The 24,044-nt window shown below is 38.3% G+C and overlaps 1 protein-coding gene across 2 annotated transcripts in view; it reads left to right on the forward strand.

Moving 5' to 3' along the window:
* The window catches only part of NKAIN3 (sodium/potassium transporting ATPase interacting 3), a 608,729-nt gene that overhangs the window by 242,706 nt on the left and 341,979 nt on the right, over positions 1 to 24,044 (forward strand). The gene's annotated exons all lie outside the window — the stretch shown is intronic.

A 24,044-nucleotide genomic window follows, 5' to 3' on the forward strand; every position in this document is an offset into this window, starting at 1 on the left:
TAGCACAAATCACTTGTGTGTAGGTATTGGAGGGCAATGAAGAGCAAGACAGATCAGGCTCCTACTCACAAAGAATTTGTAGGAATAAGTCATCTTAGGGGAATCATCTTAGAGAAGTATAAACAGCAGTTCATCGTGAAGAGCAAAATTTCTCCTGGTTCTAAACTTTGAGGGAAATTTCCCACTTGGGACATTACATAGGGCTTATTGGTTGAGATAAAGGATAAGGGCCTCAGCAATGCTTTCATCACGAAAACAGGAGCATAGCTTTATATGACTGTTAATGAAGGCAAACTATTGAAAAGCAGTTAATATCCCCTACTGTATCATAGGGACCTGTTATAAATGGTTGTTGAAATCAAACACTGTTGTCTGATTTTGTCAGTCCTTTTACCAAATATAGCCAGACCAATATCCAGTAGTATCACTGACATCACAGTCACAGTTGTTTTGTGCATTTGTTTGAGATATTGGCACTAAGAAACCTGTATCTGACAGTCCATAGTATAGTTTCCTATTGTTACTATAACAAATTAGCACAAAATAGTGGCTTAAAACAATCACATTGATTTTCTTATAGTTCTATAGGTTAGAAGTCCCATAGAGTTCTCACTGGGCTAACAATCAAACTGCTGGCAAGACTGGGTTCCTTTATGGAAACTCTTGAGCAGAATCTGTTCCATTGCCCTTTCCAACTTAAGAGGCCATCCATGTTCCTTGGCTTGTGCTTCTCATCTTTCAAGTCAGTGACATTGTAGCTCTCTGGTCATTACTGCAAAGTCACATCCCCTGTGACTGGGCCAGAAAAGTTCCTCTGCTTTTAAGGACCCATGTGACTAGATTGGGCACACCTAAGTAATCCAGGATAATCTACTCATGGTAACATCATTAATTCAATCACATCTGAAAAGTCTCTTCTCTCATGCAAGATAATGTAGACAATAATTTGAGGATTCGTGTGAGGACATTTTGGAAACCATTATTCTTGGGGCCATACTATTTTACTGGCATGTTCTCATTTACAGTGGAGATTGTGGCCTCCCAACTACTTGTTCAAGGGAACAAACTGCATGTTGTAATTCTGGACCCTTTCCCTAAAACAACATTGAAAGTTATATTTCCTTAGAATCCATCACTAGTTATGTAGGGATATGTGTGCATGTGTGATGAGGTCATATACATTTTCTTCTGCTTTGCAAGGTTAGAAATCAGAAGAGAATGTCTGGGGTGACCATGTCTGAGTCAGCTTCCTTACAGGGAAGATTGGAGATCCTTCCCCTCGTCCCCAATCTCCTTCTAAAGCTTTGCACTTCCCTATTCTACACCTGATGTAGAATGGATAATGGGTTAAAAGCATCTACTCCATTTCTTTGATAGAAGTAAAATGAAGCAATAAAAATATCTACCAATGCTGGGAAGCTCTTGCATAAATGACTGGTGTTTATTGCTAATGTAAAATGTTTTTGATTGTGAACATGATGCTTACGTGATCTTCTGAATAAAGATAATTTTGCACTGTGTGAATAATTTCCCATTGTTTTCCAAAGTGTATGAGTGGTTAGAAAAACATATTTCTATTATGTGTTTGTCAGTTTCACTTTACAAAATTGAAACCAGCTTGGATATTGTAGATACAACCAGATGGATGAAGATTTCTGATTTGAGTCTGGAATGTGAACAAAGCGGAAAACGCTCCTTGTGCATTATGAGTTACTCACTGGGGTTTATCTAAAACCAGTATAATCAGTACCTCAGCAACCATATATTTCTGCACACAGTAAAGATTCAATACATACTTATTATTTGAATAAGAGAATAATGCTTCAGTTTTTCTCTCGAGTCAAAGCTTATCTGATGGTATTCTTCCCAGTCAACCTAATTTGAAATAGGTAGAAATGATTGACATACCTGTCAGATTAGTGTCTCATACTACAGTTGTCCACGCCATATCTCAGGTTGATGCCCACTCCCAGTACCTTACAAAGCTTTCTACTGAAAATATCACCTTCCTCCACATTTTAAAATTATATACCACCAGTTGAGGCCACAAAACTATCATCTGTCTCTTTTTTTTTAAAGTAGTGTCCCAGGATGGATAAAGGAGACATCATTAATATGACCCTCTCTTCCTTTCTGTTACAAAACTGCTTCTATATATCCCACAGTTGGAACAAATTATTCAGCAGATTAAAAGCTGTTCCATGTGAGATCTGTGGAACCTTTACCAAGCCTGTAACAGGCTGCCCACTGCAAGGGTCAATGATAGGATAAAGGCTTGCAGAAAGGACATATAAAGAGGTGGGGCTGAGGTGGCATCAGGTGACCTTTGGAGAGATTCTGTGAGCTCATGCATTGGTGCCTGATGGTGCTGTGTGGTAGTTCCACAGCATAAAAAGTGATGAACAACATCTTGGTGTGCTGTTTCTCAGGCTCAGCTGAAACAGACATCTGTCATAACTTAGTGACTGTGCTTCCATAGGGAAGGTGACACATTATCATTTCTGGGAAATAATTCCTTTTATGCCTCCTCCCCTAGATGGTCATTGAAAGCTGTGTGCTGGGCTGGGAAGGAAGCAGGTCTGTGAAAACCTGGAGATTTTGGAGAGGGCAGTGAGATCTCCCCACAAATGCAGAGGAAGCACAAGGAAGAGGAAGGCAGTCCTTTCAGTCCTTAGTAAACCTGAATTGTTCTGGATCAAGCCTTCACAACTGAAGAAGGGGTTTTGCTGAGTTGTAGGGCATTCCTTATTTCCAACACTTTGCTTGAGGCCATTTTTGCCCCTCCTCCCTCCACCTTAGGCAGTACTTTTTGGATCCTCTTTTACTTTCTAGCTCACTCAGTTGAAGTCACAACCACCAATTTCCCTTTGCTGCACTTCACAAATGTCCTGTCCTCTGTCACTTTAGCCTATGATTCTTACCACCACATTTGGAGCCATGCCAAGCCCCTCGTGTAGTGGGGACCAGTTAGATGTGCCTATTTCATGGGTTTGTTGGGAGGACCCCCCAAAATAATGTGATTCTAAGTGGTCGGCCATCTCCAAAGCACTCTTCCAAGATGACATAGGTAATATTCTACAATGGTTTTGACTCAGTCCCTCACTGTCCTCACCTCTCAGCCAGACCCTTGTGATTTTGTTGGTTTTCGTATGGGTTTTCTTTCTGAATAGAGACTTCTCAGCATGGCTTTTCTAATGAGGGTTTTTTTTTTTTTTAAGTTGAAATTTTGTTGAAGTGTAACATGCATACAGAAATATACACCAATTGTAAGTGTAGAATAGAATTTCCACAAAGTAACACACTTATATAAAAAACACCTAGAAAAAGAAAGAAAAGATTGTCATTTATCAGTACCCTAATGCCCCCTCTTGCCCCTTCACAATTCAATAGGCTTTTAAGGAAGGATCTTTTTGGAATTCATTAACTTTTTCTCTCCACACTCCTGGATGCACAGTTAGGTACTATCTTTAGTGAGGAGGTGACTTTCTCTATGGAGGTGTAGCCTTGTTAAGAGAGCAAAACCCCTAGAACAAGGGAAGGACAACAAAAGGACTAAGAGGAAACGTGGGCAAGATCGGCATGAACTGTATCTGTGATGCTAAGAAACTGATCAAAGGAAGCAGAAGAAGGGAGTGCAGTGGGTTTTTGTGAAGGAAAGCTTTGTCAAGGGCTGAGAGCGGCATTTATAGACAGGTTTCTTTGTATCCCCCACCTTACTTCATCTTTGTGCTTCAGACCCTGCTTTATTGTCTCAGAATCATGTTGACCACACACTGTGCCATCTGTCCAGGTGAAGGGTCCCACCCAGTGAGATTTGTGGCTCTTGTTCTTCACATCCTTTATCTGTCACTCTTACTTATGTCTGTGCTCCCCAGGCTCCCGTCCTTTATTGCCAACATTGCATGGCCCTGGCTTAACAAAAACAGCCTTGGGTTTGGGATACCTGATCTATGGGCTATTAATGAAATGCAGCAGTAGCTGCATTCTTATCTCTAAGCACCATAAGCTTCCAAGTGCCAGAAGTATACTATGATCACTAAATTGCCCTGAAATACGGGGCCACAATTCCAGTAATATGCCATTTGCCATGAAACTGTGTCTGAAATTGCTATTAATTCTTTCCTTTGACTTTGATTATTCTACTAGGAGCTTTTTTTCTTATCATAACTCTCTTAAATATCGCATTTTCCATAGATCTTGATTACTAGCTTCATGTATATCAACATTTTTAGACATTTTATTAAGTAGCTCAATTTATTAAGGGCCTGCTATGGACAAAACATTGTGTTAAACACTGGGAAACTAAAATAGTTTGGACATGGGTCTTGTCCTTGAGCAAATTAAGATCCAGCAAGGAATATAGGACATGTGCATAAATACCTACACTTTAAATAGTCAAAGAGATTTAGAGTAAGGGAAATAGATGGTTAGGGGTGAGAAGTGGGAATAATTCTCTAGGACTGGGAAGAAGAGAGAAAAGCACATAATGAAATTGATACCTGAAATCGATACTGAAAATTCAGTATCAGTTGAAATACCGAAATTGATTTGGGATATACAAAGATTTGGTGAAGATACTCCTGGCAGAGGAATCAGAATAAATAAAGGGAAAAGTGAACACACAAGAGAGTCTGTATAGGGGAGAGTGAACGGCTAAGTATGATATCTGTTAGAAATGTTTTCAGATGGAACAGCAACAAACAGGGCTAAACTAGCTTTAACTGAAAGGACATTCAGGGCTCATTCTACAAGAAGCCTGCAGGTAGTCAGTCCTGGGATCTGCTGTGTCATGAAGGATCCTGTGTCATCAGGGACGCCCCCCCCACCCCATCATCCTGAGCATGTTGGCTCTTTGCCAGTTGGCCCTGGCAACTCATGTCAGAACTGAGTCTCAAGTCCATCTCCAGGCTAATCACGGAGAAGGCCGTGAATTCGCTATCATTATCTTAGACCAACTGTGTTGGAGTCCCTTACAAAAAAAACAAGGATAGCAAGAAGGAGGAGGAAGATGAAGAAAGGGGGAGGAAGACATGGAGGAGAATAAGAAGAAAAAGTGAAAGATGAACAAGCAAGAGGAGGGAAGAAGAAAATGACTTAAAAGTTGAGTTTTAGGGGTGCCTGGGTGGCTCAGTCAGTTGAGCGTCTGACTTCAGCTCAGGTCATGATCTCACAGTCTGTGGGTTCGAGCCCCACATCTGGCTCTTTGCTGACAGCTTGGAGCCTGCTTCAGATTCTGTGTCTCCCTCTCTCTCTGCCCCTCCCCTGCTCATGCTCTGTCTCTCTCTGTCTCAAAAATAAATTAAAAAACATTTTTAAAAAGTTGAGTTTTAGTAGCATAGTAAGTAATTGGTTTGGGTATATTTAGGGGCCATATTATGGATGAACCCCATGTTGCTAAAAATCCATTTTTTTGTCTTCTTACTTGACTTCTTCTTGGCTTTTGACTCTTGATGTACCCCCCTTGTCTGTTTCAGCCTTTCTTTTGTGTTCTACGAAATAGGCTGCTCCTTCTCAGTGCAGTTTCCTGGTTCCCACTCTCTGTTTCCCACATAAACTGCAGTTTCTCAAAGTTTCTGGCCAGTTTCTATCCTTGTCTCACCCCTCCTAAAGGAACCCACATCCACTCACCAGGTCTATACTTACACCTGTAAGCCTCCAGCACAAACTCTTGACTGTGCTTTCTGCTCTGGTCTGGCTCTGTCTCCCCACTCGCTTTCCACAGGTGGTAGAATACCACATCCTCTCCTTGGTTTCATTCAACAAATAATTCCTTATTCAAGACTTCAATTAAGAGGCACTTATTTGCAAATGCTTTCCCGCAGTTTGATTTCTATGATACCCCTCAGGGTCCCTGTTCCTTCAACCCACTTTTTAAGGTGTTTATCTCACTATATTGAGTCATTGACTCAGTGACTAATGATTCTCTGAGTCTCTCCAAGGCCATTGTAACCTGCCCTCTCCAAGCCACTATCAATTCCCATCCACATCACTGGAGAGATCTTACTAATCTCATTGCATCCCTCTGGCTGTTCTCCAAACTGTGCTTTAGGCTGCAGCAAAAGATCTTTTCCAAACAAAAATAGCATGATGACTGTTCTCTGCTTAAAACCTTTCAAAAATTTCTTGTTATTTTCAGGAGACAAAGGTCCTTACACCTCACACAAAATCTTACAGGGGTTCTCTCTCTTCCACTTTAAATACATTTGTCTCCCAGGGGGCGCCTGGGTCTCTCAGTCTGTTGAGCATCCGACTTGGCTCAGGTCATGATCTCGCAGTCCGTGAGTTCGAGCCCCGCGTCAGGCTCTGTGCTGACAGTTCGGAGCCTGGAGCCTGCTTCGGATTCTGTGTCTCCCTCTCTCTCTGCCCTTCTCCTGCTCACACTCTGTCTCTGGATCTCTCAAAAATAAATAAACCTTAATAAATAAATAAACAAATAAGCAAATAAATAAATTTGTCTCCCTCTTGCTCTCTCTACCAAAGTCTTACTGGCCTTCTGTCATTTACTCAAAAATGTCATGGCATCTCCTTCCTTCAAGAATCTTTACAAATTTTCTTTCCTTAGCTTGGAATGTCATCTTCTCCACTTTGACCAAACTAACTTCTACTCTTCTGTCTGATTGCAGCTCAAGAGCTATTTCCACTCAGGAAACCTTTCTTAGCATCCTGGTCCATGTCGTCAGTGAGCCGTGTCTCACACATTCACTATGTTTATCTTTATTCGTGACCATGGACTCGTTTTATGATATTTAAATAACATCTCTTTCTTGCTCTAAATACTTGTCTCTGTGAAAGTATCAGTTGGGTCTATTTTATTCATGTCCCACTGTCTTGCATGGTACCTGGCATGTGGTAGGTCCTTAATAAATATAGTTTTACTTAGAAAAAAATGAAAAGTGAATAGACTTTCTATTTTATACTATGAAATTCTAGAGAACTGAGATAATCCTTATTTAACATGACATTCCCAGGACCATGGAGAGTTATTTTCCATGAACGTTCCTAAAATTATCAATGCATGATTGATTTAATAAATGAGTGATTGGGGCGCCTGGGTGGCTTGGTTGGTTGAGCGTCCAACTTCGGCTCAGGTCATGATCTCACAGTCCGTGAGTTTGAGCCCCGCGTCGGGCTCTGTGCTGACAGCTCAAAGCCTGGAGCCTGTTTCGGATTCTGTGTCTCCCTCTCTCTCTGCCCCTCCCCTGTTCATGCTCTGTCTCTCTCTGTCTCAAAAATAAATAAATGTTAAAAAAAATTGAAAAAAAAGAATAAATGAGTGATTATAAATATCAAGCTAATGAATTTATGGCTATCAGTGGAGACTGTGGATTTATAAGGAGTTTATTGCCGTAGACAGCTAATCCCTGATACTCTCAACCAGTACTTCTTTCATCCTCCTAACCCATTTCTTTTACCCCAATCTTCTCTTTTCAATACTTATTGAAGGCCTGGAAACATATTCTCATTCCTGCCTCCTGTGATGAGGCCAAAGAAATAGGTCTCCTTCAATATGTACCACGATTTCCCTGGTTTTAAAGGATTTGGTGTTTTAGGTCCCTCTGACTTCTTCAGCCTCATAGTCAGTACCATTTGAGGTTGATACTTATTTTGTTTTTTTGTCCTCTGAACCACTTCCCTTGATCTCAAATTCTACTTTTATACTTGCTCACCCTTTCATGTTGGACTGTTTGCATATGAACTGCTGCTACGAATAAAACCATGCCTGTCACATGGAGAGTCTCTGTATGTAACCACATGTGTAAGCTCAGGGAAATCCTCAAATTTCAGCCTGATCTTGTCTTTCCTTTCTGATCAGGAAAACTTTTATGTATCATGTTTTCACATCCCCTGAACAAATAGTGCATTACCAGCAAGTGACAAATGGCTATCTTCCTAAGAAGTCTTTAGAAACAAATAAAAGTAATAAAAAATATGGCAGCGGGGTGTATGGGAAATTCAGTAAGTAAATGAGTTTATCCTACTGTTTGCTTTCCTACTGGCATCATAAGATCCATTTCTGGGAAAACAATTATATATATATATATATATATATATATATATATATATATGTGTGTGTGTGTATATATATATATATATATATATTCAAAAGAAACTGAATTGGACAGCTTAGTTAGCATCATGTACGTTTCCTTTGTAACACAATTATTGGGGAAAAATAAGTCTCTTGTGAAAGCATTTGCATTCCTAGAAGACAGAAGTCCTGTTTAGCCTCATGTATGTAAATAGTGGTAATGCATTATAATAAACAGATGTCTCATACCTTGCTAGGAAAAAAATATACTAAGGCCATTACTGCCATGAAATCCTGTAGTGCAGGATTCAGGCAATACATCTCCAAAACTGCATTCTGTCACTTCAACTTAGCCACAGACTCTTTCCTCAGATTCTGTCGCTTCAACTTAGCCACAGACTCTACTCAGATTTTCTAGAGGTAAGGCATGAGAATAATCCTGGCCAAGATACAACAGTACCTATCTATTCACATTTCTGTATTCTAAACTTTTAAGTATTTATTCCTTTTCTAAACCAAGCTTCCCTATTGGAATATAGTCAACACTACCCATACGTTCCTCTACATTTCATCAGAAATCTTATTTGTGCAGTGAAGATAATTAATATAAAGCCAGATCTTCTCTGTTGGATTAAATGCAACTTAAATTATATGCCAGTTTATAGATTTACTAATAACACCTCAGTTTCTTTTTATAGACTATATCCTTGAGTAGTATCCTCAAATAGGGATATATCATTGCAGTATTGTTTTTGTTGTGCCTACTTGTAATAAAACAAAATTATGCTAAATTTAAAGAAAACAAAATTGTGCCAAAGAGTCATTCTGATTTTAACATCTGTTTTATATTCATCACTATTTTAAAAATCTATTTATGTTGTTATATATACCTCTAATATATTTCTAAGTTCCATGGCATGAACCTTCCACGTTTTACTTCCCCCCTCTTAAACTGCCTCTATTATCTCTTCCATGTCATAAACAACACTTTAGTATTTCTATGCATATTCTCTTTTATCATGAGGGGTGTGTGTGTGTGTGTGTGTGTGTGTGTGTGTGTTCATATCTATCTGGGGTGGTTCTGTTATAGGTTACGCAAAAATCAATTTCACCAAGTCCTGCCAGATTGTTTTCCAGAAAAGTTTTAAATAATTCATAGTTTCATTGTAACTCTGCATGTGTTTTTGTTTCCACACATCTTCACCAACACTTGATATTACTTGGGGTTTTCTAATTTTTGTCAGTCTGATGCAAGTAAAGGCATGTCTTTACTTTTTAAATTTTTTTTTAATTTTTTTTACGTTTATTTATTTTTGAGACAGAGAGAGACAGAGCATGAATGGGGGTAGGGTCAGAGACAGGGAGACACAGAATCCGAAACAGGCTCCAGGCTCTGAGCTGTCAGCACTGAGCCCGACGCGGGGCTTGAACTCACGGACCGCGAGATCATGACCTGAGCCGAAGTCGGCCGCCTAACGGACTGAGCCAACCAGGCGCCCCTACTTTTTTAATTTTTAATTTAATATTTGTATTTATTAAATGCTAGTGAGGCTGAACAGATATATATATATATATACATATATATATTAACTTTTTTTAAAGTTTATGTGTTTATTACTTGTTTTGTGAGAGACAGAGAGACAGAGAGAGAGAGAGGGCAAGAAAGAGAGAGAGAGCCCAAGCAGGGGAGGGGCAGAGAGAGAGAGAGAAAGAGAATCCCAGGCAGGCTTCTCACCGTCAGTGCAGAGCCCAGGGCGGGGCTCAAGCCCACAAACCAAAAGATCATAACCTGAGCTGAAGTCAAGACCTAAAGGCTTAACCAACTGAACCACCCAAGTACCCCTGAACAGTTCTTTATACATGTGTTAGCTATTTTGGATTTCACTATGAATTGTCCATTTGTATTCTTTCCTCACTTTTCTGTTGGCCTTCCTATTTTCTTGATTTGTAGGGGTTTTCTTACATTTTGAAAATGTCACCCTTTGTTTATTTTAGACATTGTAATTTTTTCTCAGTCTAGGATCTGTCAACTTTGCCTAAGGGACCTTCTACTGAACAAAAAGTCAAAATTTAGATGTACTTGGGTCCTTCAAATTTTCTGGGTTATATAGTTTGATTTTTGGGAGTCTCAAAATGTTTTATTTATTCTTGTATTAACCTTATAGTCCCACCTCTCCCAATCCATTGCTAATCATAATTAACTTTCTTATCCATCTTGATCTGTGTGGTATAACATTAGGATTCAGAGGGTTTTTTCTTTATTTGGTAAGCAAGTTATCTCCCAATACCTTGTACTAAACAGTCTACCATTTCCTCACTGATTAATGGTGCCAGCATGACTGTATATCAAGTTAACACAGTTATGCAATATTTTTGCATATATGCAGGTATAGTTATCTTCTACTAGCCCCTTCTGTGTATTACTAGGACTTTGAAATGTGTCTTGATATATGATAAAGGAAGATCCTAGTTTTTGCTCTTCTTTGGCAAAGTAGCCTCGGATTCACATTACTTTGAAGCTAATTTTCCAAGTAACTTCAAAAAGCCTTCTTTGTACAGTTAATTTAGCAATGCTCAAATTTACAGATAAACTTGAGAAAAATAGAGATCTTTAAAATGTAAAACCATCCATCCATTAGCAAAGTATATTTCTCCTTTGATTTATATATGGTCGACATCCTCTAACAGAGTTTTAAAAATATACTCTATACAAATCTTATGAGTTCTTGATTCAGTTCATTCCTAGATACTTAGTAATTTTATTCTTATTATAAATCTGAATCAGTAGTCCAAATCTTTCTTTTGAGAATCAACACTGTATATGTACCCAACTACCACTTTGACAGTTCCATTTTGGAAACTTCTTTTTAAACTTCTTGTGTACCCAATGGAGACTTTAATCTTCACCTCACACTCAAAATGCCTCCCCCTCTAGTCTTCTACATTTTGGTAGCTGGTACCACTTGCAGCTCCTTCCAGACCTCTAGCCATAAATCCTGTACCGACTTTCAATCTGCTCTATCCTCTTTTTAACCATCCCAGTTAATCCATCATTAAGTTCTATTTTAATGCCAAAATTACTTGTACAGGAGTGTTTTTTAAACAAAACTGGTACATAAATATTGATTGAACAGATGAGTGATTTGCTGTAGTCATTTCTTTCCTGTGATTACACAGGTTGGTTATGACTTTTAGATTGTGGTAGTAATACTTTTCTTGCTTAAGCATAAAATAAAGTGATGCTTTATCACAAGGACAGTGTTTTTCCTTACTGAGCTTACCCTCAAAAGTGTAGTAGGCATTAACTAAAAATAGTCTAAATTTGTAATTTATAATAAATTGGTAATTTATAACTTGTAGTAAATTTGGAATAAATAGCCCTAAATTCTGAAGAGTGATTTCTTATTAAGTGAAGTCTGCTACAAGTTTAGGCAGTTTTCCAAGACACTTGCCCACCATGCAGTTTTATAGTGATACAGGCAAATGGAGTCTTTACCATCCTGTAGCCATATAATCTGGAACTCACAGCATTTCATACATAACCAGATGTTCTTCATGTTCCCTTCCAGCCCTAGCATCTTGTGATGCATATACTTTGTTATCTTGGGACTTTAAGTTCTCCTTAATCTTAAGTTCTCCTTAGATACTGTGGTCAATAGTTTGTTTACAATGGGCCTATTGTTTTTTGAAGTATAATTACAGTACAATGCTATATTACTTTCAGGTATACAACACAAAGATTCAACAAGTCTACACATTTCTCAGTGCTCAACACAATTAAGTGATCTTAATCCCTTTATCTGTTTCACCCCCCCCCCCACCTACTTCTCTGGCAACCACCAGCTTGTTCTTTGTATTTAAAAATTTGTTTTTCTTTTCATTGTTTTCTCTGTGTATTCGTTTTTGCTTCTTAACTTCAGCATGTGAGTAAAATCGTATGGTATTTGTCTGTGTCTGACTAATTTCATTTAGCATTATACTCTGTAGATATACTCATGTTATTGCAAATGGCAAGCTTTCGTTCTTTTTATGGCTGAGTAATATTCCATTGTATATCCATATGACATCTTCTTTATCCATTCATCTATGGGCAGACACTTTGGGTGCTTCCATACCTTTGCTATTGTAAACAATGCTGCAGTAAACATAGGGGTGCATATATCTTTTCAAATTAGTGTTTTCATTTTCTTTGGGTAGATACCCAGCAGTAGAATTGCTGAATCATATGGAAATTCTATTTTTAATTTTTTTTGAGACACCTCTGTACTGTTTCCCACAATGGCAGCACCAGTTTACATTCCCATAAATGGTCCATGAGGGTTCCTTTTTCTCCACATCCTTACACTTGTTATTTCTTATCCTTTTTTTTTTTTTCTAGCCATTCTGACACCTGCAAGGGGATATCTCATTTTTGTTTTGATTTGCATTTCCCTGATGATGAGCAGCATTGAGCATCTTTTTTTTGTATGGCCAATTGCTTTGGTCATTTGTATGTCTTCTTTGGAAAAACATCTATTCAGGTTCTCTGCCCATTTTTGATCGGATTGTTTGTTTGTTTGTTTTGATGTGAGCTGTCGAAGTTCTTTATATATTTTAGATATTAACCTCTCATCAGATAAATCATTGGCAAATATCTTCTCTCATTAGTAGTTTGCTTGCCATTTTGTTGACGGTTTCCTTTGCTATGCAAAGGCTGTTTATTTTGGTGTAGTCACAATAATTAATTTTGCTTTTGTTTTCCTTGTCTGAGGAGACAGATCTAGAAAAATGTTTCTATAGGTCATGCCAGACAAATTGCTGCTTATGTTTTCTTCTAGGAGTTTTATGGTTTCAGGTCTCAAATTTAAGTTTTTAATCCACTCTGAGTTTATTTTTGTGCATGGTATAAGAAAGTAGTCCAGTTTCATTCTTTTGCATGTAGCTGTCCAGTTTTCCCAGCACCATTTGTTGAAGAGACTATCTTTTCTCCATTGTACAGTCTTGCCTCCTTTGTCATAGAATAGTTGATCATACAGAGGTGGGTTTATTTCTGGGCTCCCTGTTCTGTTCCATTGATCTGTATGTCCATTTTTGTGCCAGTATTATACTGTTTTGATAACTATAGCTTTGTAATATCTCTTAAAATCTGGAATTGTGATACATCCAGCTTTTTTCTTCTTTTTCAAGATTTCTTTGGTTATTTGGAATCTTTTGTGATTATATACAAGTTTTAGAATTACTTGCTCTAGTTCTGTAAAAAAAATGCTACTGGTATTTTGATAAGGATTGAATTAAATCTGTAGATTGCTTTGGGTAGTATGAATCTTTTAACAACATTGGTTCTTCCGATCCATGAACATGAAATATCTTTCCATTGTTTGTGTTTTCCATTTCTTTCATCAATGTTTTATAGTTTTCAGAGTATAGGCCTTTCACCTTTTTGGTTAAGTTTGTTCCTCAGTATTTTATTCTTTTTGATACAATTGGAAGTGGGATTGTTTTCTCAATTTCTCTTTATGCTACTTCATTATTTGTGTACAGAAATATTTCTGTATATTAATTTTGTATCCTGTGACTTTACTGAATTTCTAGTAGGTTTTTGGTAGAGTCTTTAGCAAGTAGTCATCAGCAAGTAGTAAAAGTTTTACTTTTTCCTTAACAATTTGGATGCCTTTTATTTCTTTTTCTTGTCTGCTATGGCTAGGACTTCTGGTACTATATTGAATAAAATTGGTCAGAGTGGACATCCTTCTCTTGTTCCTGATCTTTGAGGAATAGCTCTCAGTTTTTCACCTTAAGTATGATGTTGGTTGTGAGCTTTTCATATATGGGTCCTATTATGTTGTGGTATGCCCCCTTTAAGCCCACTTTGTTGAGGGTTTTTATATGAACTGGTGTTGTACTTTGTCAAATGTTTTCCCTGCATCTATTGAGATTATCACATGGTTTTTATCCTTTCTTTTATTAATGTGATGTCTCATGTTGATTTATTTGTGAATATTGAACCACCCTTGCATCCCTGGTATAAATCCCACTTGATCATGGTGAATGAAGATGAAGGAGAGCTCCCAAATTCATTCTACAAGGCCAGAATTACCCTGAAAACAAAACTTGACAAAGACACTACAAAAAAACTTCAGACTAATATCTCTGATAAATATAGATGCAAAAACCTTAATAAAATATTAGCAAACCAAATCCAACAATACATTAAAATAGTGGGTCTATTTTTAATGTTTGTTTTTCATAATTTCATCAGAGAGGAATACTACCCAAGAGAATATAGCTATATCTATGTGTCTATATCTATATCTGTATCTATATGTGTATATCTATATCACCTATATCAATACCTATATTCATATCCATCTATGTCTATATCTCCCACTTCACATGGCATGGGAATTGTAGCATGAGCTCACCTGACTGGGGTCCTTTTCAGCCAAATGAATTAATTGTGAGAGCAGATACTGAAAGGTCAAGTGTAATTCAGCATCTACAGATGCCCAAATGATTCCATCATTGAAATAGATTAATGTTTGACTTTGCTGTTAAGTACCTACTCTTTGTATCAGTTCCCTCATTGGAAATTACTAATAGTACTAGTGCCTACCTCCTTGGGATGTTGGAAGATTAAATGAGATAATGCAGTGAGGAGTATGGCACAGTTCCTGGCATAAAGTAGATGCTCTCTAAGTGATGCTGGGTATTAAGGATGTATGATTTCATCATGTTATAAACAATATGGCTTTAATTTTTGACATCAAGAACATTAGGCATCAAAAGATTAAAATTTTTTTTTCTAAAAACACAGTAAAATTACTTTTTTATGCCATGACTCTTTAAAGTTAGAAGGAGAGACCAGAAAGGGGACTCTGAAATATTTTGTCTGTGAATTTGAGTTGCTCATAAAAGTCCACCTGAATAATCTCAGCTATTGCTAAGACAGCATAAAGAAGCAAATCTTTCCATGACCTGGACTCTAGCTGCAGTTTTCCTCCAACTAGCTACAGGATTTAGAAGTGACATTAATACCTGGGTCCCAGCTTTGTGAGTCTACCATGAAAGGATTTACGAGGCAATCTCTCAGTCATTTTAGCATTGAAATTCTAATACTTAATAGCTTTAACAATGTGTGAGGTGGACTTACTTTTCATAAGGGTTAAAAAAACATTGCACAATATTTCAATAGACTTGTGCACCAGGCCATATACACAGCAGGACTTAGGACACCCAACAGAAGTTGGAGACACAGTTCATGCACTCAGGGAGCTTATGATATCAGTGTGGTTACATGCATGTCAGTGTTTGCATATCAAAAAGAAATGAAAGGGGCACTTGGGTGGCTCATTGAAGTTCCAACTCTATCTCAGCTCAGGTCTTGATCTCAGGGTTGTGAGTTTAAGCCCCATATTGGGCTCTGTTGTGGGAATGGAGTCTACAGAAATAAAATAAAATAAAATAAAATAAAATAAAATAAAATAAAATAAAATAAGATAAGATAAAATAAAATAAAATAAAATAAAATAAAGCAATGAAATAACAAGAGGTTAGTATTTCAAAATATCGAGGAAAAGTTGGAAGGGAAAGTTAACTTGCTAAAATTCTCGTGGTGATTCATTAAAAGATCTGGAAGCAGGCATCTCATGTCTTCTGTGTTCATCCTCCTCGGTGTTCCTCTGTCAGAACAGACCAGATTCACTTTCTTGACCCTTAAAACGGTGCTGTCCTGAATATACCTTACATCCAAAAAAATCTGCTGGTCATTTATTACATATTACTTTCTTAGAAAATCAGAATCCATGAGAATGTATAAAATATTAATGCTTATAATCGCAGAGGGTACACACCTATAGAGTATTCTTTTAGTATGATTAAAAGACACCTGAAGGGGGTTCCAGGGGAAATAAAAACCAGCTTTTAACTTAGGGTGATAGAAGTGAACACCAACCCCCTAAAATCAACTTTCTGTGAGCATTTCTGCATGATCATCTCTCCTCCTGGACAGAGTTGGGTCTGGCAATGGGCCAGCTCTAATCTATGAGATAGCATTTAAAAAAATCATTTCCAAGTTATAATGCTAATATTTCCATACCCAGTTGCACTCAAAACAGCTTCCTAAATTTTCAAATTGCCAAGACCTCTTATCTCTTTGAATGTGGACTTGGAATACAAGTCTCAAGCCACAAACTTGCGCACACACATCACATCATATGCAGCCCAGCATAACCATGTGCAGATGGGCCCGAGGCCTTCCCACACCAGCCAGATATGCTGAGGATGTGTAAAATTCCTTCTGCAGCATTTTCCCCTTTTTAGCAGCCTCCTATTTAACATCTATCGCATAATCACTTGCAAAGTCTGAAACAAAAAAATAAACAAAACAAAACAAAACAAGACAAAACAAAATCCTTAAAGTAGGCATGCTTGTATACATTAGCCATTTAGTTGGAGTGCAAAGACCATGTAGAAGATGTTAAATCTTTTTCCCTGGGCTACTTCTAATCATGACCTTGTGGTACAACATTTAAAATCCTGCTGTTCCAACTTACTTCCTTACCTTTTAGCCCTGTGTCAGATTTATGATGCTTATGAGGAGAGATATAATAAGGGATAGAATTCCCATTAAATGATTCTTTTCAAGCTTATGATTTGTTTTAAAAAGGTAAAATTAATTTTGATGTTGGATGTTTATCTTACCCCGTGTCTTAGCTCATGCTGCCATGACAAAATGCCATAGACTGGGTGGCTTAAACAATGGGCGTTTATTTCTCACATTTCTAGAGGCCGAGAAGTCTGAGGTCAGGGCGCCGCCATGGTTGGGTGCTGGTGAGGGTTCCAGCCCTACCTCCAAATACCATCACACTGGGGATTACAGTTTCAACATATGAATTTTTCTGGGGAAGCAACAGAAACACTCAGTCTATAACATCCACTATATCCAAAATATTAAAGTTTCCACAGGTAATCAATGTGAAAATATTAATGGGATACTTAAATTTTTCTTTTCCGATTAAGTCTTCAAAACCCTCTGTGTATTATGCACTAAAGGGAAACTCAAAGTGGGTGCTAAACTTTCATCATCAATATTTGAACATTATTTATGTTTACATTTGAAATTTACATTTGAAAAAGGAAATGCACAAACCCAAGATGTTCCAAACATACTTAAAATTCTCTAAACACTGTAGCAAATACCAGTATTTAGATCTAAACTAAATTTAGTACAACTAAATACAATTTAGGGGTGCCTGGGTGGCTTAGTCGGTTAAGCATCTGACTTTGGCTCAGGTAATGATCTCAAGGTTCATGAGTTCGAGCCCCATGTCAGGCTCTGTGCTGGCACCTCAGAGCTTGGAGCCTGCTTCGGATTCTGTGTCTCCCTCTTTCTCTGCCCCTCCTTTACTCACGCTCTGTCTCTCTGTGTCTCAAAAATAAATAAAACATTAAAAGAATTTAAATTCAGTATCTCAGTCACACTAGCCATATTTCAAAGCAGACATAATGACTGGTGGCTACCATGGTAGACAGCATAGAGACTTTTTATTTTACTCAGATTATTGGTCTCTAATTAGACTTTACTGAAAAATAACATTTAAGTCTAGGGTTAAGAGCTAAGGAGAACTAGAGATAACTTCAAGAAACAAGCGAATGTCACAAAAATTAATATTTTAAAAGTTTCGTGAGAATATGTTCCACAAGGTGGGAACCAGCTGCCTTTCCCGTAGAGAGTGTGTGATATAGGGATTGTTAGAGAGGCCCTTCTCCATCTCAGACAACAGCCAGACATAATGAATAGACTTCAGCTCTAAGGGAGAGATTGTTGAGCTGTGAGAAAAGGTTTTATTCTACTCTGAATAGGAAGTCATGAGAGCACTGTCCCAGAGCTCATTAAAATTCGGGCAAATGTACCTCTGTCTGGGATGATTTAGTTGCAGGCTTCTAGAAGGACCAAGGGATTGCATCAATGTTCTCTCAAGGTCTCTTCCTGCTCTGATTCTGTGATTCTGGGATAACCCGTGGATAGAGAGGCCACATGCCATCTGTTTTTAAATGTTGCTGTTGGGAGAACAATTAATCTGTGTGATTGTGTGACTGGCTCAATAGAGTTTTCTAACTTTTTTTTCTTGCCTGGGAATATGCTAATGATTGAGCAAGTGCTTAGCTATGAAAGCAGGAAAGTTCTGAAGTGGTGCAGGAGTTCTTGCCGTGGCCAAAATTCTGGTCATGGTCAAATGGCAGTAAATCTCATGTGCGTCTCTGAGGGGCAAGCACACACATCCCATTTAAATGGTCTGCAGAAGACTGCTGAGGCCGAGGACACATCCATGTTGAATCAAATGCAGAGTCAGCCCATTGACCCCACTTGGAAATGATCGTGGGTTGCTTTAATTGTCAGCAGTGTAGCTGAATCATGGACAAAAAAAGAGCGTCTTGGATCTGGACCTACATTGAGGCATCCATTTCTCCACAACGTAAGTTCTAGTTTATTTCAGAAGATTCATTAATCCAGAATACTCAAAGCTTGACGGTTCACAAAAGAATGATTCTAGAAACTAGAAAACCTCTCTGGCTGATGTCGTCAGAATCCTTATTCCAAGGTAAAATTTACCTAAGGTTTTCCCTAAATTGTTTTACCTCTTGGTCCAGGGAAGTCTGAATTCCTAAATGTTATGATTGCTTTTAAAACATTTGGAATATGAGACTGAAAGTTCTCAATGTTTTGGCTGAGATTAAACATGGGTTCTCTGGATGAGACAGTTATTAAAATAGCAATAGTGGCAATGACATTCAAGTTGCATGGCAACTCTAGTCCTCTACTGGAGGTGAGATTAAATAAAAAGCAAACAGCCTAAACAGGCAGCAGTCTAGGGTTTGCTATGCGGTTAGATCTCATCACATTCATACATGAAACATGTACTCATTTAAATACTCCATTTGGTGACAGAGGTCCGGGGAATGCTGGCCCTTGGACCACAACACAGTGGCCAAGTTGTCCAGTATTGATCATGTTCCTCAATAGTTGACTTACCTAAACAGATGTAAAATGCTGAGGCAATTTAGGGAGAAGAGACCAGCTAAGCAAACTTGTGAGAGGGAGTAATTAAATAGCCCACTGGCATTCACTGCTGCATACCGGAAATGAAAATGTTTAGGACTAGGAAATATTTCCCTCACGTAGGGAAAGGAAAAGTGAATGGGGCACACTGTGGGCATACACAGCATTCCCATGGGTTTTATCATGACCACAAGGATACCAGGGCTCTGAATATTGGAAGAAGGTAAGGATATAATACATCAATAGCAAGTATGTTTCACACTTAAAAGTACATCCAGCTGTACTTAAGGAGGATGCTCTAGAGCAAGGATATGAAAAAAGATGAGTTCTGGCTGTGATACCAACAGCTCTACAGCGGAGCCAGAACTTGCCCAAGCCTCACAGAGAGAAGGATGAGTTAGAAATCCATCTGGCTTATCCACTGTTTTATTTAGGTGTAGCGTAGCCACAAGGGATTTCTCCTGTGGGGCTTTTTTGGTCCTCAGGGATGATGATCTGGCCTTAAATTAGCAATAGTTGCTTTTATATAATGTTCCCTATAACACTGAGCTGACAACAAGACCTTTTATGTCAGTGACATTGATAAATCTGATACTCTCCAATAGTGGCTATATATGCATATATATATATATATATATTTACATATATATATATTTACATATATATATTTATATATAGATATATAAAACAAGGCAAGATGAACAAAAGAAGTATTAAGTTCATCACACTACACCCAACAACAACAAAAAGTTAGCTAATATATCTTGACTAAGATTTTAGGCTAAGACTTAATTGGTTTTAAGAATAACAAACACGTTGTATCTCTGATTTGTCTAAAGATTCATGTTGTCATCTCCAAAGTTTTCCACTACAGAGATTTATGCTGTCATTAGATCTAATTATGAATTAGTGATTGATTCATCTAGGGAATAACTCAACCAAATGGCGGTGAATTGAAAAATGAGCAGGGCCCTGAAGGGACACATTGGCAGTGATAACTAATTCTGTCTGCTGATGGGAATCAGCATAGGTCATTCAGAAAATAGCCCTGGATGGAACAAATTATTCACCTTCAATCCACAGTGAGTGGTTTCTTCAGCCTTGCACTACTGACATCAATTAACCCTCATGGCATTCTTCAATTATTTGAAATCTCCAGGCACATCCCATCCTTGTAAGGTAGCTATCCAGAATTTTCAAATTTGTTGTGCTTTCTTTCCAAAGGTTTTAAACTGAACGGTTGTACTATTTTCATTCTTTATTCTTTTTTTTTTTTTTTTTTAAATTTTTTTTTTCAACGTTTATTTATTTTTGGGACAGAGAGAGACAGAGCATGAACGGGGGAGGGGCAGAGAGAGAGGGAGACACAGAATCGGAAACAGGCTCCAGGCTCTGAGCCATCAGCCCAGAGCCTGACGCGGGGCTCGAACTCACGGACCGCGAGATCGTGACCTGGCTGAAGTCGGACGCTTAACCGACTGCGCCACCCAGGCGCCCCTTCATTCTTTATTCTTAAGACCAATCTGTCCATCCCATGTTGGTGACTTGTTTGCTGTCACTACTGAGCATATCTTGAGATTTTATGAAAGGAGTGCAGGCCCTCAAAAAATTCTTGAGATACTCTGGTTTAATAGCTGCATTAGTGTGGTGATGTATATGTGTATATTAAATATGTATTAATTGCATTTAAGGATTGATTTTACTGAAGAGTCCATAGGAAGGAGCCCACATAGAATGATCTATTCCTCTGTCACCTCATCCTTTACAGAGGCTACTGTGGTGGGGAGAGGTGTGGAGGGACCCTCTAAGGGTAAATGATTCCATATAAATTTCTTCATTTACCAACAGCTTTATAATTCCTGTTGTGAGTCATCAACTACACACAGATTAACTTTAATGGGGAGCTATGTACCAAGAATTCTGCCACAGAACCCCCTAAGGAGAGCTGATTACATTTTTTTCAAATGCTAAGAGATGCATACTTAAGAGTCAATTGTAACCTTTACAAAATTAGCATTTCAAAAGAAAAAACCCACAGACTGAGCAGTGGGAGGAAGAGGAAGCAATTGCATTAGTAGAGGAAAGGATCACAGCAGAAGGACCCCTTGTTCCTAGTAAACTTGCCAGAGCATTCCATGGAGTAACTGATCTGTTTTTCTTCTTTTTTTTTGTACCGGCTTCTTCTTAGGAATGGAATGGGATTAGATGCTGACTAGAGAGGTTTCTATCAAAACTTTCATTGGAAAAGTTCCTCCTGCCTTTCACCATATAAGTAATTGAACATTATACTTAATTTTACTTATTTTTCCAGCCCATATTTTTTCTCCATTAAAAATTGAATTACATTATTTTACCATTAAACGTGACCCAAGGCAATGGTCTTAAGACTTATTAAGCAAATCCCTCTATTTAAGTTAGGTCAGTTCTTAATGTTTTCTCCATAAATGACACATGGAAGACGGTTTTCCTTGGCAAACATGCTCCTGCTACGGGTGTAATCACACCGTGATTACCAGTCTTCTCTATTTCTTTCTCAAATAGGAATCTAGCACTATCGTTTCTTCTACTTATCAGGACTACAAACATAAGACTTCTGTGCCAAAGCACATATTATCTATACTGACTTGGGAATCAACAAAAATGAGCACAATTCACAATTTCCTGAGTTGAGAGGAAGGCATGAAGGGGAAATGAAAGAAGTGGACATGTTGCACGTGGTGGAGTGTGTGGACGGATAACAGGAACCCATGACTTTTCCATTCTCTCTGGAACAGGAGAGGTGGTCCTGCCTTGCAATGGGAGCAATGGGGCAGGGGAGAGCTACTGTGGGAGCAGGAGAGGTAGAAGCTGAACTGGTGCTTGTGGAAGGCTGCCGGACATGCCTAAGGATAAGATGGGGAAGTAGAGCTGTCTGAAGCAGGAAAGATTGTGGAACATACTAATCTGATAGCAGTGGGCAGCAAGAACGATGGCAGGATTGTCGGCCTAGGATCGGAGAAACTAATGAGGAAGAGGACACACTGGTCTAAGAATGAGATGTAAGAACTGTAAGTGATAGAGGTTGTGCAGGAACAGAAGAGGGATCCCGCAAAATAATATGAAAAAGAATCAGTTACATTTGGTGACTAACTATGCCAGGTGAAGAGGCAGAAGAGTCAGAGACGATGCTGAGATTGTCTTCTGAGAGGGCAGGGACAGTGTCCACCTCACTTTCTTTCCTGGTATGGAGCATAGGGTACACATGACACCTAACACTTAGAATGCATGATAAACAATCTGTTATTCAGATTTGAAATGAGACCAAGAAAACTCCAAATTTCTCTTTTAGTAATAATATTTTATAGGTGAGATTGTGGAGGAACTAACAAATTATGGAGGTGGAATCTCCCTTTTCCACTATTCTACCATTAATAATAATATGCATAATTACTTTTGCCATGCAAAAAAATCAATGAAACATTTTTGATGGGATATCAGAAAGAGGAGGCTATTTGTGAGGAAGTTGATGGGATTTATTATAGAATTCAAGTCAGTTGTAAGTCATTTAACTGGAAGTGTCCAGAAGGTAGTTTAAAAAAGCAAGACCAGAGCTTCAGATTAAGATTGTAGTTAAAACTGATGATAGAGATTTATTTTTCTCACTCACTCTTTCATTGTTTTGTTTACTCATTTATTCTTATATACCTCACTTCATTTTGAAAGGGATTCATTTTGAAAGCTTATAAAAACACTAATATTATTCCTACATGAAATAAATTCATTGGAAAATTTGGTTGGTGTGTGGGTATGAGGAGAAAAAGAAAACTGTGCCAAACACAAGTTTATTGTTTCTCTGTTTTGCACTCTTGCTGATTGCAGTCACAACTTGGTTGTGCAAAGCTTTCACTGGTCAAAGCAAAAAGAAAAGTATCATATCAACACTTATAAAATTTACAGGGTATGGAGGATAAAATAAAACCAGATGTCAAGAAGTACAGCTTTCCTACGATTCCCACAAAAGCATCTTTCCCATTGCATCTACAAAGGAGCCATTATATAATACAGTAGACAGTGGTTAGAAGAGCATTTCCACCTGTACTAACTATAGCGGAGAATTTCATAAAACCTTTTCTTATAATGTTCCTCAGTGCATACATTTGACCAAATAATGCCATAGGGTTGAACTTAACTTTTAAAATGATTTTTTATTGTTGTCTCCTTAAACTAGCCCATAGTTTGTTTATTGGACATGCCAGAAGTTGAGGAGGAAAAATTTTACTCTTACTCTTCAAGATTCTTCTGACTGTTTAAGAATTAATTTGACATGAGGGGCACCTGGGTGGCTCAGTCGTTTGAGCGTCCGACTTCGGCTCAAGTCATGATCTCGCGGTCGGTGAGTTCGAGCCCTGCGTTGGGCTCTGTGCTGACAGCTCAGAGCCTGGAGCCTGTTTCGGATTCTGTGTCTCCCTCTCTCTCTGCCCCTCCCCCCGCTAGTGTTCTGTCTCTCTCTCTCTCTCTGTCAAAAATAAACATAAACAAATTTAAAAAGAATTAATTTGACATGAGACAAATTAACAGAAGAAAGTCAAAGTTAATCCACATAAACATGAGAGATTCCAAATACAGTCAGGCAAAATGAGGCTTAATGACATCCTGAGCTAAGGGGAGGGGTAAGAGTCTGGGGACACAAATGGGAGGAAGGCCTTTAGCTGGAAAGTGAGAGGAAATGTTTGGAAAACAAAGGCTGCACTATTATGTAGGTAAGTTTCTTAGATGATAAGAAGGAATCTTTGTTAATAGCTCCCTTCCAGGTACAAGACCCCCTTTCCAATGTAGATTTAGGCAATTGAGGGGAGAGGTATAGAACTTGTCCTGAATCTGGTGGGTGTTGGTTGCTTTTAACTCAAAACAATCCTTATGCCAAAGTAGCGTATTTCCAGGAGACTTGTCCTGAACCCCTTCACAGACATTTTACTTTTTGTCCAACAAAAATAAATT

This window comes from Prionailurus bengalensis, chromosome F2 (assembly GCF_016509475.1).
Source record: "Prionailurus bengalensis isolate Pbe53 chromosome F2, Fcat_Pben_1.1_paternal_pri, whole genome shotgun sequence".
Lineage (NCBI taxonomy): Eukaryota > Metazoa > Chordata > Mammalia > Carnivora > Felidae > Prionailurus > Prionailurus bengalensis.